This window comes from Suricata suricatta, chromosome 8, assembly GCF_006229205.1.
Source record: "Suricata suricatta isolate VVHF042 chromosome 8, meerkat_22Aug2017_6uvM2_HiC, whole genome shotgun sequence".
Taxonomy (NCBI): domain Eukaryota; kingdom Metazoa; phylum Chordata; class Mammalia; order Carnivora; family Herpestidae; genus Suricata; species Suricata suricatta.
In genome coordinates, this window is record NC_043707.1 from 127,741,161 (window position 1) to 127,756,122 (window position 14,962).

The window sequence follows — 14,962 nt, forward strand, 5'->3', positions numbered from 1 at the left end:
AAAAAAATAGATGCAATAGCATTAAACTATGTTCTTGGAGGAACAAGGATTGAAGGGAGCAACTTTTTCATGTAGGATCCAAGGAGATTTAATGTAAGTTCATGTGCGAGCTACAGTTATCTCACATACCACTGCTGATGTGGGTCTCACCCATTAGAAAATATCAGACCAGGGGCAAGGGCAAAGCATTCTTAGATAAGAAGCAGGCAGAGGTCGTCACCCACGCCTCTGTGTAAGAGATACGGCAGAAGACTGCAAAATGATCACCTAACACACAGGAACAATGGGAAACTAGTAGCCCCAGCAGCTTTCACCCCAACCTCCTACTGCTTACCTTCGCCAATTCCACCCAATTCATTGAACAGTTGAAGGTCCAGTTTAACAAAAAGATGTTTTGTTCTCGGGGTCAAAGATGCCTCGGAGGCACATGTACCCCAATGTTCATAGCAGCACTGTCAACAATAGCCAAATCATGGAAAGAGCCTAAATGTCCATCAACTGATGAAAGGATCAAGAAGATGTGGTTTATATATCCAACAGAATACTAGATGGCAATGAGAAAGAATGAAATCTGGCCATTCATAGCAACGTGGATGGACCTCAAGGGTGTCCTGCTAAGCAAAATAAGTCAGGTGGAGGACAGATACTGTATGTTTTCACTCATGGGTCTAACAGGAGAGACCTAACAGGGGACCATGGGAAGGCGAAGTGGGGGGAAAGAATTAGGGAGAGGGAGGGAGGCAAATCATAAGAGACTCTTGAATACTGAGAACAAACTGAGGGCTGAAGAGGGAGGAGGAAAGGAAGGGGGATGGTGGTCATGGAGGAGGGCACTTGTGAGGAAGAGCACTGGGTGTTCTATGGAAACCAACTTGACAATAAATTTAAAAAAAAAAAGATGCCTTGGAAATGCAAATAAGGGATGACTCATCAATATAACAATATCCATGGTAACCACAAAGCATCAGCAGCACCCTCCACCCTGGGCCTCCTCTGAAGATGTGTCCAGTTCCGCCCCGTGGGAGCCCTATTTATTCCTGAGCGTCGTTAGAAGTGACCATAAACAGTCTCCTGGGTCCCTGTGCCTGTGTCGCCATTTCCTGTAACGCCCCCTTCCTAAAAAACCCCTACCCGCCATGTTCGGGGCTTGCCGCATGGCTCCACTGTGTTGGTGAAGTCTGCGAGCCGTAGTAATAAAGCCCTTTGCTTTTGCATGCGTGAAAAAACAAAACAAAACAAAACAATCTCCTGGGTCCTCCAGTCTCAAGTTCAGCATAAGGATACTCTACTGGAAGGGATGAGGGGCCGCCTTCAGTGACGTCAGCCCCATAATTCAGTTCCATCCAACAAACACCAATGCCGGGCCAGTCCTGCCTATATCCTGGAAGGACAGACATCCACTGGACATAGTAAAGAGGCCTTCTTTTACTGGGGATTCATGACCTGAAAGTCATCTAAGTATTTCTGAACCTGCATTGATATTTAAGCCCCTGACAGGGCAGAATGCAGAATCCGCGGGGTCCGGGATCGAATCCTAGCTCTCCCATCTTGCAGCTAGGTGACACTGGCCAAGGTATTTAACCCCCCTGAGCCTCAGTCTCTTCCCCTTCGAAATGGGGCTAATCACAGAATCCACTGCACAGGACCGCATGATATGAAGTGAGTATGGAAAGCATGCAGCGTTAGCCACAGGGTAGCGTTCCCTAAACAGTATCCATGGTTACAATTTTGGGGAGAGTCAAATCCAACCATTTACTTGTTCCAAACCTGACTGATCATCGGAAGCACCAGGGGAGCTTGTTAAAAATACAAATCCTCAGGTTTTCACACCCCTGAAAAATTCTAAATTGAATAGCTCTGCAGCTAGACTCAGGAATCGATGGCTCCAGTATTATTATGCTTAGCCCACGGTAGGCACTCAACAGATAAAGCCCCTTCCCAGCCCGGCTAGTGCAATAGCTTCCTAACCAGTTGCCTGTGTCTACTATCACCCCCGTGTCCTTGCAAGGAGCCAGTGGGATCCTTTTAAAAGATGAGATCATGTCACATCACTGCCCCGGACCTTCTACAGTCTTCCATATCATGCAGAGTAAAACCCAAAGACAAGGCCCTACATCAGTGGTCTCTGAAGCCAAGCACACATTAGAGGTTGGGAACAATGCTTATGCCTGACCAGACCCCAGACCAACAGACTCAGAATCTCTGGCTGTGGGGCTCAAGTCGAACTGCCAGGGAAAATATAGGAAACCCAGTCACATTTGAATTTCAGATAAACAATGAATTTTTTAAGTTTATTTATTTATTTATATGATGAAGGCGGCCCCTCATCCCTTCCTGTAGAGTCACCATATGATGCTCTTATGCTGAACTTGAGACTGAAAGACCCAGGAAAGGGGCAGAGAGAAAGGGAGAGAGAGAATCCCAATCAGGGTCCACACTGTCAGCCCAGAGCCTGACGCGGGGTCAGGGCTCAATCCCACAAACCCTGAGATCATGACCTGAGCCAAAATCAAGAGTCAGACACCTAATCGGCTGAGCCACTCAGGCGCCCCTGACTAATTTTTTAATAAGAGTATGGCTTATAATACTGGGACATACTCACACTAAAAAGTATTTATTTGTTGTGTATCTGAAATTCACATGTAACTGGGTCGTCCTGTATTTTTATTTGCTAAATCTGGTGAGCCGAGTATCAGCTTTTTTACAAAGCTCACGGTGATCTATGGCCCTCACTGCCTCCCTACTCTTATCTTGTCCATTCCCCTCCCCCAGCTCTCTCCTCTGGCCTTTTCCTTGAAAGTGTCAAGCACATTCCCCCTGAGCACCTCTGCAGTTGTTGGCTGCCTGGAATGTTCTGTCCGTGCAGACATGTAATCTGCTGGCTTCCTCTCACTTCCAATGTCCCCACGAGCCTCCCTGACCGTTGTGATAGCATCCCCTCCTTCAGTGCCCTTCACCCGGCTTCACTTTTTTTTACACCGCAACTCCTGATGGATTATCTACTCATTCCATTACTCCATCTCCCTTATGCCCTGCCCCCCTGCATAAACCAGAATGTAAACTCCATGTCTTTGCTGGAAATTCTTTGGTTCTTTCACCGGCTGTATCTGCAAAGGCTGGAACCTCACCAACTTTCAGCAAATTCTGGTTGAATGAGTTAGTGGTTATGAGAAGGCTTTTCTTTCAGCACAAACCCCTAAATATTCCTTTGGGAGGAGCCGATAGATGACATCTTAGTAGAAATAACTTTTACCGAGAGTCATCACTTCTTATTTGTTCTGAGCATGCCTTGCATGCTACTGTTCAAAGCACTTTCCCCTTACTTTCTTATTGAATCCTCACAACAATCCTTGTAGTTGTGGAGGCCCAGTTATCCTTGATTTATAGATGAGGAAAGTAAATTCTTCAGTGTCCAACACCAAACCTCGACACTTTCAAAGGCACATACCAGAGGGGTAAACATCTTTTTCCACCTTACCTACCTGTAGCCTTGGTTATGGGTTAGGTCCTGTGTGCTGTTCCGGTGGGGGGAAGGGGGGGGTGAGAATGGTTAGTGGGCGTGGCTGTAACCGGATCCAGTGTCCAGAGTCAAGAGTGTGCAACAAAGACCAGGCAAAACCATTGTGGGGAGTGGTGCCTGTTTCAGCATCATTCCACACAGTCTTGCCGGAAGGGGCCACCAGACATTGAGCAAAGGAAGGCTGGCTGAAGGTTTTCTGTTGGCATCCACTTCCATATGTTTATTAATATTCCATCTTGCACAAAGCCCACATGATCACATATAAGCCCCTAAGCCCCTGAAGAGTGCCAACCACTGACCCATTTGACCCTCACCATAGCCCTGGAGGTAGGTAGCACTGCTCTTTTTGGTCCCCACTGGCCAGCAGGGCAATGAGGAGACAGAAACCTAGAGCATTTCACAAGGGGCATGAGTTGAGGGCTCTGCAATGGAAGCCAGTCTCCGACCCTGTCCAGTGTCTTTTCCATTCACGGTATGGGGCTGTCTTCACCGGCAGAAAGAGCTTTGTGGCCTTTATGACCACGATGACTCTGGTTTTGGCTTTGACTCTGGCACTCATTAACTCTATGGCTTCTGCGGAGCCTGGACCTGATCCTCAGTTTCCTGTCCTGTAGAATGGGCATGATGAGAATTCGCAGGGTTGACAGGAGAAAGAGACATTCTTGCATTCATTAAATTCTGAACACCTACCAAGTGCCCAGCACAGTCCCAGGGCTGGGTACACTGCAGAGGACAAGGTAGCCAAGATCCCTACACTCAGAGTTCTTAAGTTCTAGTGGGGATGGTAGACAATAGACTGCAAACAGGAAAATAAATTAATTCCATACAGTGGTAAATACTACCATTAAAATAGAACAGTAACAGAACCTGGAGTGTGATTCTCTGTGCTCGGAACAGTACCTGGCATACAGTAGGTGTCCAATAAATATTTGTCCCATGACTAAATGTGCCTGGTGGTCAAGAAAGACTCACAGGTGCCACCCTGAGTGGGAAGCTGGAAACAGGTGCAGGAAAGGGAAGGTCTTGGGGCAGAGTGCCAGGCACGGGAACCCCAAATGGAAAGGCCCTGTGACTGGCCCAAACTTTGTGTTAGACAAACCGAAAGAAGAATCAGAGAGATCTCAGTACTCTGTAAATTTCAAAGTGCTGTATATACATGCAGCACGGCTGTTTCTGTGGCTGGTCCTTGATGTTACACGCTTTGCTTTTGAAGATGTCCATCCAAGTGCTTTCTGCCCCTCCACTCTGGGACCAAGCCCCAGGCTAGCAGTGCCCGCAAGGTGGAACTTTGAACGGCTTTCTCTCTGGCGTTGAGGTCCTGCTGCTTCCTAGAAGGCAAACAGGCCCACACACCGCGTTTCGCGCCCGGGCTGGCCCGTCACTTCCTGATGCCAACACCCCTGTCGCGAAGTGAAGACCGGGCGAGAAGGCCTGTTACTCGCAGTATGTGAACCCGGAAGACCGACCCACAGCTCGGGATAGTCTGCGCAGGCGGTAGCGCCACCCGGGTAGGAAGGGCGGGGCCGAGCGGGTGGGGCGGGGCCGGGCGGGCGGGGCGGGGCGGCAGAAGCTCCGGATTGCGCAGGCTGCCGAATCGCCCGAGCGGGAGGGGCGGGGCCGAGCGGTTAGGGGCGGGGCCGAGGCAGCGGGGCGGGATCGAGGGTCCGAGGGGCGGGCGGAGCGGGAGGAGTCCTAGCCTTTGCCGCCGCTGCCGCCGCCGCCAGGTAAGGAGCGTGGGTTCAAATGGGCCGCGGGCGGAGCTCCCCTACGCCGGGGCCACTCCCCACCGGTGCCCGCACGAGGGTTACCCCTGCGTGGCCTGGCCGATCCAACCCCGCGGGCCTTTGCCCCCAACCCCGCCCTCCGCCCTTCTTGGGCGCCAGGCCTCCCAAGGAGTGGCCGACTGCAGGTGTCCAGGCCGCCCAGTTGCTGCTTGGTTTCTTTCAGAACGGAAAGTGCCTTTAGAAATTACGAAGGGCGACAGATAGGGAAACTGAGGCCAGGCGGCGGAGCACTCAGGCATGTCCTGCCACCCGACTCAGGGCTCTGAGCCCTTAAAGGTCTCCCAGCTACTCCTTTGATGAGTGAGGACACCATTCTGGTCCTGGGAGAGGAAGGAACTTGTCCAAGGTCACCCAGGGTCACGGGCTTTCCCTAGTCGCTTGTGGCCCCTCCACGGACCGGTGAAGAAGGCCTCCGGCACCCCTCACCTCCTCTCCTTGCCCCAGCAACCCTTTGAGCTCACAACGCACCTTTGAACTGAGAATTCCAAGGTGGGGCTGGAAATTCCTTCTGGAAAAAAGCCCCCACTTACAGATGGGTCACGTTTCTTACCCTGCCACCTGTTGACAGAGCAGGAAAGAAGAATTAGTGCTACTAACTTGTGAGGGGATTTGACACCTAGGTAAACAGGCTCAGAGAGATGACTTCCCCAAGACTGCACCCCTGGGGAGGAGAACATTTTAAGAACTTGGGTTACCTGACTCCGGAGTCTGACCCAGTGCCTGGCACAGAGACAGAGTAGGCTTTCACCATGCCGTTCCTCTGCAGTCAGAGTTGGGAGCACCGCAGGGCTATACCCTGGGTCTTGGCCTAAGATTACTGCCTAACACGAAGTAGGAGTGAGAACATGTTCGTTCTCTTTTCCTTGACTCGGGGTTTATTTCACTGCAGAAAATATGAAACCCCTTTAAGCTTTAGGGGTATCCCTTCATTCATTGGACAATACTAACTGAGCACCTACTGTGTGCCAGTGTGTGTACTGTTTAGGCACTGAAAATACAGCAACGAACAAACTAAGTGCTGCCCTTGGGGAATACACTACAAGGAATGGAATAAAATACTGCTCTTCAGCTGCGGGGGGATGAGGGGGTAGAAGTCTGGGGAGGGCTGAGCAGAGAGGAGACCATTGGAATCTTACCAACTGTGAAGTATGTGAAACGGGCAGAGAGTGACCGAGCCTTATAGCCTCAAACCCTCATGGGCCTCAACCTAGGTGCCCAGCCAGCCGGGGCTTTCTCCCCAGCTCCCCAGGTATTTGGTGGGGAGAGTGTAGGTGGGAAGAGAGTGGTCCTACCAAGCTCAGAGTCAGCAAACCTGGCATTGCCACTCTACAGCTGTGATACGTCACACCACCTTGGTGGGCCTCTGTTTCATTATTATTCAGCAGGGTCATACAAGTGCATAGCGTTGATGATACCATGTCAAAAAGCTTCTCAAATGCTAAAGCATGATCCAAAGTGTGGCCTGTATCCGAGGCCTTGCCACATCAGGTGTAAGCAAGGGTGTATTTACTTAGAGGCTCCCTGTGGGTAACTTGCTCCTGCTCTCAGTAGAGAAATGTAAGAGGCAGGGGTGGGGGTGGCTGACTTCCAGGCGAGGAGGCTGAGGCTCCCTGCCTGGCTGGAGAAATGGAATGTTTGCGACAGTCAGCATTTCAGTGTTTCCAGCCCACCTGCCACATTCCACACGCAGGGACTGAGCGCCTTCTCTGCCAGGCATTGTTCTAGGGAACAAGGAAACGACACAAAAGACACTGCCCTGGTGGCTCTTTTTCTGGAGACACAGACCACAAACAAGTAAACCTGTAATCAATCCACTGTGCATTAGGTGGCAAATTTGATAAGGAAGTCACGCAGGGTCTGCTGGGAGGGAAGAGGGGTGGGGCCTGCCCTTTTGCTGGGGCGCCTGGGCGAAGCACCGATGTCCTGAGCATTGCCCACTCTGACCTTGATCCTCCTAGTGTGGGAGACTGGCACTTAAGCAAGCAGCTGTTAGACCCGAGAGCAGGTGAGGGGCTGGCCAGACAAAGTGTGGGGGGCTTCAGAGGCAGCAGACCCCAGTTCAGCTGCACAAATCCAAGGAGGCTCATGGCAGTCCCTGAGCCCCTTTAGTAAAGGGGGTTTGAAGTCACACAGGCCTGTGGAGTGCATCCAGACATGGCTATTTGCCAGCTGTGGGGCCTTTACCTCTATTGTCCTCAGTTTTCTCATCTGTAAAATGGGGACAATGATAGTTTCTTCCTCATAAGGTTGTTGTGAGGCTGAAATGGGCTCATGAGAGTAAGCCAGCAGAAAATCTTCACTGATTTTAGTATTAAACCGTGCTTTTGAAAAAGGACATCGTTTGGACCCTGAGAGACCAGCTTGAGTTGAGGCCTGAGGTTGGAGTCCCAGTGTGGGCCGAAAGCCACAGATAATGCACTTTGGCTGAGGCCTGGCTGGAAGAAGGGGATTGGAGGAAATTAAAGATGGAAAGACAGGTTAGGTCTGTCCCAGAAGTGCTCGGGCTGGCTGGAAAGTGGGGGGTTAGCCTGTGGGCAGGTGGGAGCTAGTGAGATTCGTCTAATTTGGTGGCTTTCAACTTGTGTTTGAAATCTTTTGGGCCACCTGAGGACATCAACTAGACTAAAGAGAGCAGTGCAGCGTCGTAGCGGAGACGGCTGCCTCTGGGCTAAGACCCAGGTGCGTTTAAATCCCACGTTACTTTGCCCAGTGACCTTAACCTTCATTCCTCAGGGCCTCTCTGTCCCTCTTGTAGATCGCAGATAACAGCGCCTAACTTGTAGGGCTGCTTGGGAGGAGATGAAATCATGTGTGGAAAGGAGTGGCATGCGGCTCGCATGTACCAAGAATCTACTGTTATAATTCTTTAAAATTTAATTGTAATCAAATAACAAAAAACTGACCCTCTTTAAGTGTGCAGGTCAGTAGTGTTAAGTATATTCACATCGCCCTGCAGCCTACCTCCAGAACTTTTCCACGTGCAAATCTGAAACTCCAGATCCATTAATCCACTGCCCCCAGCCCCTGGCCACCATTCTGCTTTCTGTCTCTGGAATTTGAACGACCCTAGCTAGGACATTAGTGAGATCATGTAGTACTTGCCTTTCCATGACTGGTTTATTTCACTTAGCTCAATGGCCACAGGCTCATCCATGACGTAATAGGTCAGAATTTCCGTGACCAAATAATATTCCCTGGGATCGATTTTACTTCTTTAGGGTTGTGCATCCATTCATCCGTCGATGGACACTTGGGTTACTTCTACCTTTGAGCTATTGAGAATGATGCTCCCATGAACCTGGGGGCACAAATGTCTCTTTGAGACCCTGCTTTCATTTCTTTTGAGTGGAAGATACCCAAAGGTGGTATTGCTGGATTATTTACTGCTATAATTAGAAGGTGGGTCATGAGGGTCCCCACTGTATCTCCTTCCACCCTCCAGACCAAGAGAGGTCTCTGGGGCCCTGTGGGGCGGCTCAAAAACCAGTGGGTCAAGTGGATCGTTACAAGCCTTGCCTCCGCCCCCCCCCCACCTCCTTCCTCGGCAAATGTGCCTCACATTACATTTTAGTTATTCCCAAGTAGAAACCACCATTCATTCAACGAATGTTTTTAAGTGCCTACCATGCTTACGTAAGGGCAGGACGAGATAGACAGTGAGCAGTAAGTGTAAACCAGGAAATGATCTAGGGTGTCAGATGGTGATTCGTGCTGTGGACCAAGCAGGGGAGCCAGGTGACAGGGATTAGGATGGAAGACAGGGGCAGGGTGGTCTCGCTGAACTGTGAGATTTGAACAGAGACAGGAGGGAAGTGAGACGGCTGGCCATGCATTTGTGTGCAGGAACAGCATTCTGGGCAGAGGGAACAGACAGTGCGAAGGCCTTGAGGTGAGAGGGTGCCTGGTGGACAGCTAGTGGGGAAGGCAGACGGAGCAAGAAACCGGTGGGGAAGGCCATGCCGGGATCCACCTAAGATGATCTCACTTGTACCAGCGTGCTGTGCTAGTGGGGAAGAATGGGGCATTTTGTCCATAACGTGGACAAAACGTCATTCCACATGAGGATCCACCCCAGTGGCATGCTGTCACCCTACTCCCCCACCTACCCATCCTCCAGGCTGCTGAAGCGAGGTGGGATAGGAACCTTCCCTCTGTGCCAACATCCCTTTTTCCTTCAGGTCTGTAGTGGAATTGTCTGAAACCCTCTGGGTTCCTCTGTTGCCATGGAGTCCTCCTGAGACGCTACATTTACCACTGGCTTCCCATTTCAGTGCCAGATAGAGGTATAGAAGGAATGGGTTTCTCTCCTAAGATGCTGGAGGGGTTGGGGGTGGGGAATGAACTGGAACTGCCTCGAATCCTCCCTTCTAGAATGATCTCGAGAGTGTGTGTGGCATAGGTGCGTGTGGACATGAACTCTGAACTGCCATCCTCAGAGTCTCTGGCCTAAGAACGGTGCTGTGGCTCTATTTGTTGTGAAGGATTTCTTCGGCCAAATGCTTTTCTTTCTCCTTGGCTTCAGCACAGTTCATCCCCGGCCCTCCCTGATATTGTAGTTACCCCGCTGGTGATGCTTATTTTAATGTGCTGCAGGCTCATTTATAAAAACTCAGCTGCAACCAGTTAACCAGAAAAAGGAGGAAAGAGGGAGAAAGGGAACATCTTTCCCCACCCACTCCATACACATACATTCACGTCAAATTTGACCTTGGCCTCCACTGGCTGCTCCGAGGTGGGGGGAGGAGTCCATAACAGGCTGGCACGTAAGAAAAACAAAAATTCATTCTTGCATGTCATCTTCTAAAGAAAGGCGCAGGTCATGGAGTTTTAAGGGTGATGTGAAGAATATTCGAGGATAATATTGATCATATTGGTTTTCTCCTTGGTGCTGACTTTGGAATTTTTCATCTCCCCAAGAAGAAACCGCCCTGTGTTAGTCGTTAGTTAGTTCACAATTATCAGTTGCGTGCCTACTGTGGGTGCATGCAGAGCCGAGGACAGATGAGGAATGGCTCTCTACCCCCACTACCAACAAAAATAGCTCAACCAGTATTTTCTCTGGTGGTTGGCAACAAAGCTGGCTAGATAAAACTCATCATCACAGACCATCATGACGAGGCCCGCTCCGGCATGCCTGTCTGTCCCCCGACTGGGCTTCGCAGGCTATGTTTTTTCCCTACCAGTCTTCTGGGTCATGTGCAGGCCTTTCTCGGAGTTCCTTGGTGTCTCCACAGTACCTAGAAGCTACTCAGTACATCAGTGACCTCTGAGGTGCTGCTGGCCCAGCTGTCGACACACTTGGTGACCCCAGGGCATGTCACCACTGACCCCGACCCGCAAGGTCTTTTTCTCGCTGCAGGAATCCAGCACTCCCTCTTGCGGTCCGTTTAGCTTCTCAGACATTCTTTTTTTTTTTTTTTAATAGTTTATTGTCAAATTGGTTTCCATATAACACCCAGTGCTTCTCCCCACAAGTGCCCCCCACCATGACCGTCCCCCCCCCTTCCCCTACCCCTTCAGTCCATGGTTCCTTTTCAGTATTCAACAGTCTCCCTTGATCTGTGTCCCTCACTGGTGGGGACTGGCAGGGGACCATGGGGACCTGACTTCTCAGACATTCTTGAGAATCTCAGCTCAACTTGGACGAGATCCTGGTCCCCTGAGGACCAGTGTCAGGGTGCATCTCCCAGCACCACAGCTGCCACCACACTCCCTCAGCTGGAATGGTTTGGGGGCCAGCCCATCCAAGTGGACAGTCCGCAGAGTTGGGGCCAGAAACTCCTCCATCACACCATCCTGGGTAGATAGGAAACGCCTCAGTCCGTCACTCTACCCCTCGTCTATTTCGTTGATGACAAGACCCGTTTATTGGTCAGTGGAAAGGGACTTAACTGTGACCTCAGCCCCATGGGCTTGGTGGGCCACATGAAGCCAGGGCTTTCTGAGATAAAGCACTCCTGTTCTGGGGATGAGCAACATTGTCTTTAGTTAAAATTTTTTGGGGGGCGCCTGGGTGGCTCAGTCAGTTAAGTGTTGGACTTCGGCTCAGGTCGTGATCTCACGGCTTGTAAGTTTGAGCCCTACACCAGGCTCTGTGCTAACAGCTCAGCTCCTGGAGCCTGCTGCGTGTCCCTCTGTCTCTCTGCCTCTCCTCTGCTCTCACCCTCTCTCCTTGACACTCAAAAAATAAATAAATAAACATCAAAAAAAATTTTTTTGTTTTTGGGGTGCCTGAGTGGCTCTCTTGATTTTGGTTCAGTTCGTGATCTCACAGTCATGAGATCAAGCCCCGTGTCAGGCTCAGTGTGACGTCTGCTTGGAATTCTCTCTCTCTCTCTCTCTCTCTCTCTCTCTGCCACTCCCTGACTTCATTCTCCTCTCTCTCTCTCTCTCTCAAAATAAATAAATAAACTTAAAAAAATAAAATAAAATTTTTTTCTTTATGAAAACATCAATACACTCAGGACAGACAATGTTAAACATAGAGAAAAATACAACAAAACCCAGTAACTTCTGTTCCCACAGCCCTGCCACCGAGAGATAGTGATCGTTAACATTTGGGTACATTTCCTTGTGATCTTTTTTCTTAAAATTGTTTCATGTTTATTTATTTTCAGAGAAAGAGAGAGAACACGAGCAGTGGAGGGGCAGAGAGAGGGAAAGAGAATCCTAAGAGCCTGACATGGAGCTCAGTCTCATGAATGAGGCTCAAGTTCATGACCTGACCAGAGGAGAAGAGTTGGACGCTTAACCAACTGAGCCCCCCAGGTGCCCCTCCTTGTGATCTTTTTGTTCAAAACATACCTCGGGGGGCGCCTGGGGGGCTCAGTCGGTTAAGCATCTGACTTTGGCTCAGGTCACGATCTCACAGCTCATGGGTTCGAAACCCACACCAGGCTCTCTGCTAACAGCTCAGAGCCTGGAGCCTGCTTCCGATTCTGTGTCTCCCTCTGTCTCTGCCCCTCCCCGGCTTGCACTCTGTCTCTGCCTCTCTCTCTGCGTCTCTCTCTCGCTCGCTCTCAAAAATAAATAAACATGAAAAAATTTTTAAAACACATACCTGGAATCATTTTGTATATCCAGTGGTAACTGTTAGCCACCTGTCTGGAAAATCAAATCCATCATTTGTAGCATCAGCCAGTTTCTGTAGTAGGAATACCCGCCCCGTGGCCCGGCTCAGGCTGCCAGCGTCGAGCTGAATCCGCTCTCCCAGCCAGGACGAATAGGCCTGTGTCAGCAACCCATGGTAAAATTTAAAATCGTGGGGTTTTTTTCTGATCATAAAATCAACACATTACTGAAAGTTCACAAAACATAGACAATAAAGAAAAACGATTGAAATGATCCAGAACCCAGAAGACCCCTGCTTTGATTAGAGACCCCACTGTTGCCATCCCGACAGGCGCCCTAATGGTCTTCGCTCTCTGGACAGATACATATACTAGATAACTTTCTTCAGAATGAAAAGCAACACATATTTATGGCAGAAAAGTCTCTGGTAGCTCACCTTTCATGGAGAATTTGGGAGACGATTCCTCCAGCCATTTTTCCCCTCTGCAGGTTTTAACATGTTTGGACTCGTAGCTTGAATCTCATAGTTTGTAGGCATGGTGCAGGCACATTGTCATGCCCCGTAGGAAGGGGACATCCAGGAGAAGGACATTATCCCTGATAATCCCTTAAAAAGGGTTAAAGAGGGGGCACCTGGGTGGCTCAGCCAGGTAAGTGTCCAACTCTTGATTTCAGCTCAGGTCATGATCTCACGGTACGTGAGTTTGAGCCCCACGTCAGACTCTGACACTGTGGGGCTGCTTGAGATTCTCTTTTCCCTCTCCCTGACCTGCTCTCTCTCTCTCTCTCAAAATAAATAAACAAACCTAAAAAAAGTTTTAAGGATTAAAGAGGTAGAAAATCATACTCTGGGCTGGTTCTTTTGCACGGTAAATGGCCATTAGGAGGAAGCGCAGATAATATGAGGTTGTGGGGAACCCTGGGTAATTCTAGACGCTTGCTTGGCCCCCTGTCCCTTCTCCCCTCCTCCTCCGATGCCCCATCAAAGTATAAGAACAGGAGCGCCTTTGGGGAGAGAATTGGCAGGAAAATCTAGCTCTTGCTTAAACCTAAAAGCTAGTTCATTTGTTCATTCCTGTCACAGACACTCTGAGCACTCACTCGGTGGCAGGTAAGTGCCCGGGGCACAAGATACAGCTATGAAGGGGACCTGGTACCTCCCGGCAGCTGCCAGGCTCACCGTGGAGTTGGTCACCGTACCCACATCTCGGCTTAGGAGAAGACAGAATAGGGATATGCAGTGAGACACCAAATCCATGAGCCCGTGCCAAATGCCAAGGCTGTGCTCCGTGATGGCCATCTTCCTGCAGGGAAAAGCATTCCCGGTAGGGGAACCCGCTGACACAAAGTCCCAGAGGACAGAAAGTACTAACAGATCTCTCTTTCCTCCTCCAGATCCCACACCCTATGGACCCACAGGCTGGTTTTTCTGGTTTGCTCTCCCCAGGGCAATTTGCATATTTCTCCAAGAACCTTCAAGAAGCCGAACAGCCTGTTTCCAGACATAAAAAGAGGGGAGGCCGGCACTTGGTTCCTGAAATCCGGGTAAGTGTCCTGTAAGGTTTCGTTTCCTTCAGCCCCTCACCATTACTTACAGTTGGCTTATTGTACATGTGAGTTTACATATTGTCTGTCTCCTAACCTGGAACGTACCTCCATGATAGAGGGCTGCTGGCTGGCTGTCTCTGCTGTTCCCACAGCCTGTAGGATGACGCCTTCCACGGAATGGGTGCCAGTGTGTGCTTATTAAATTAACTGCTTCTTGGCCTTTTGGCTCAGATCAAGTGTATTTATTAAATGAGCTAGTTATGGGCGCCTGGGTGGCTCAATCAGTTAAGCATCCGACTTCTTGATTTCAGCTCAGGTCATGGGTTCTAGCCCCATATCAGGCTCTGCACTGTCTGGTTGGGATTCTCTCTCTCTCTCTCTCTCTCTCTCTCTTTCTCTCTCTCTCTCAAAAAAATAAATAAACTTAAAAAATTGAACTACGTAATTTGGGGTGAGGTGAACATTTGCTTTTCATTTACTTAGAACTTAAGGAAATGTCTTTAACATGCTATGGAGACATCCCGCTGCTTTTTAAAAAGCTCTTTATCTTAAAATAATTATAGTCTCACAGGCAAAATATTAGTGCTAAGACGTCCCACATACCCTAACTCCGCTCCCCACACCCCCCCCCACTGCCTTCACAACGAAGTCTGACCCCTGAGCTGGAAGCCCTTGGCCCTGCGTGGGGCGGGGGCCCCGGCAGCTCATTTCTTCCCTCCCTCCCCTCCATGCCCACCTGCTGTCCAAGCCCTGGCTACGCCGAGCGTCTTTTCGGTTCTTCAGAAGCATCTTCTCTCTTGTACCTCTGGGTCTTGACCCGTGCTGCCCCCCATGCCCAGAACATGCTCATGCTATCACCTCACCCCGGTCTGACCACCGCCTTCTCTGGGAAGCTGGCTCTGGGTCACAGGCCCCTGTTTGTGTCCCTCCGCCCGTGTTGCCCCCATCCTCGTGTCTACCCTGTCATCATCAGTTTACTTGTCTGTCTGTCTGTCTACCACCCACAGTTTCTTCTACAGAATACCTTTGCCTCTCCCCC

General features: G+C 50.0%; 1 protein-coding gene and 1 long non-coding RNA gene across 5 annotated transcripts in view; one reads left to right on the plus strand and one right to left on the minus strand.

Moving 5' to 3' along the window:
* Window positions 1–3,712: 3,712 nt before the first annotated feature.
* LOC115298153 lies at window positions 3,713–9,489 on the minus strand. The gene is made up of 5 exons (XR_003911622.1): window positions 9,411–9,489; window positions 5,773–5,862; window positions 4,677–4,848; window positions 4,211–4,316; window positions 3,713–4,128 (listed from the first exon to the last, which is right to left on the minus strand). It is a non-coding gene; the product is annotated as an uncharacterized LOC115298153 (long non-coding RNA).
* Window positions 5,173–14,962, plus strand: part of TMCO4 (transmembrane and coiled-coil domains 4) — an 85,986-nt gene continuing 76,196 nt past the window's right edge. For 2 of the 4 annotated variants that reach the window (XM_029946556.1, XM_029946559.1), the window contains exons 1-2: window positions 5,173–5,244; window positions 13,771–13,920. The gene's annotated coding sequence lies outside the window, so the exon portion shown is untranslated. Of the gene's footprint in view, window positions 5,245–9,482; window positions 9,588–12,051; window positions 12,073–13,770; window positions 13,921–14,962 lie in introns of those variants that run through there. The other 2 variants (XM_029946557.1, XM_029946558.1) reach the window with 2 other exon arrangements.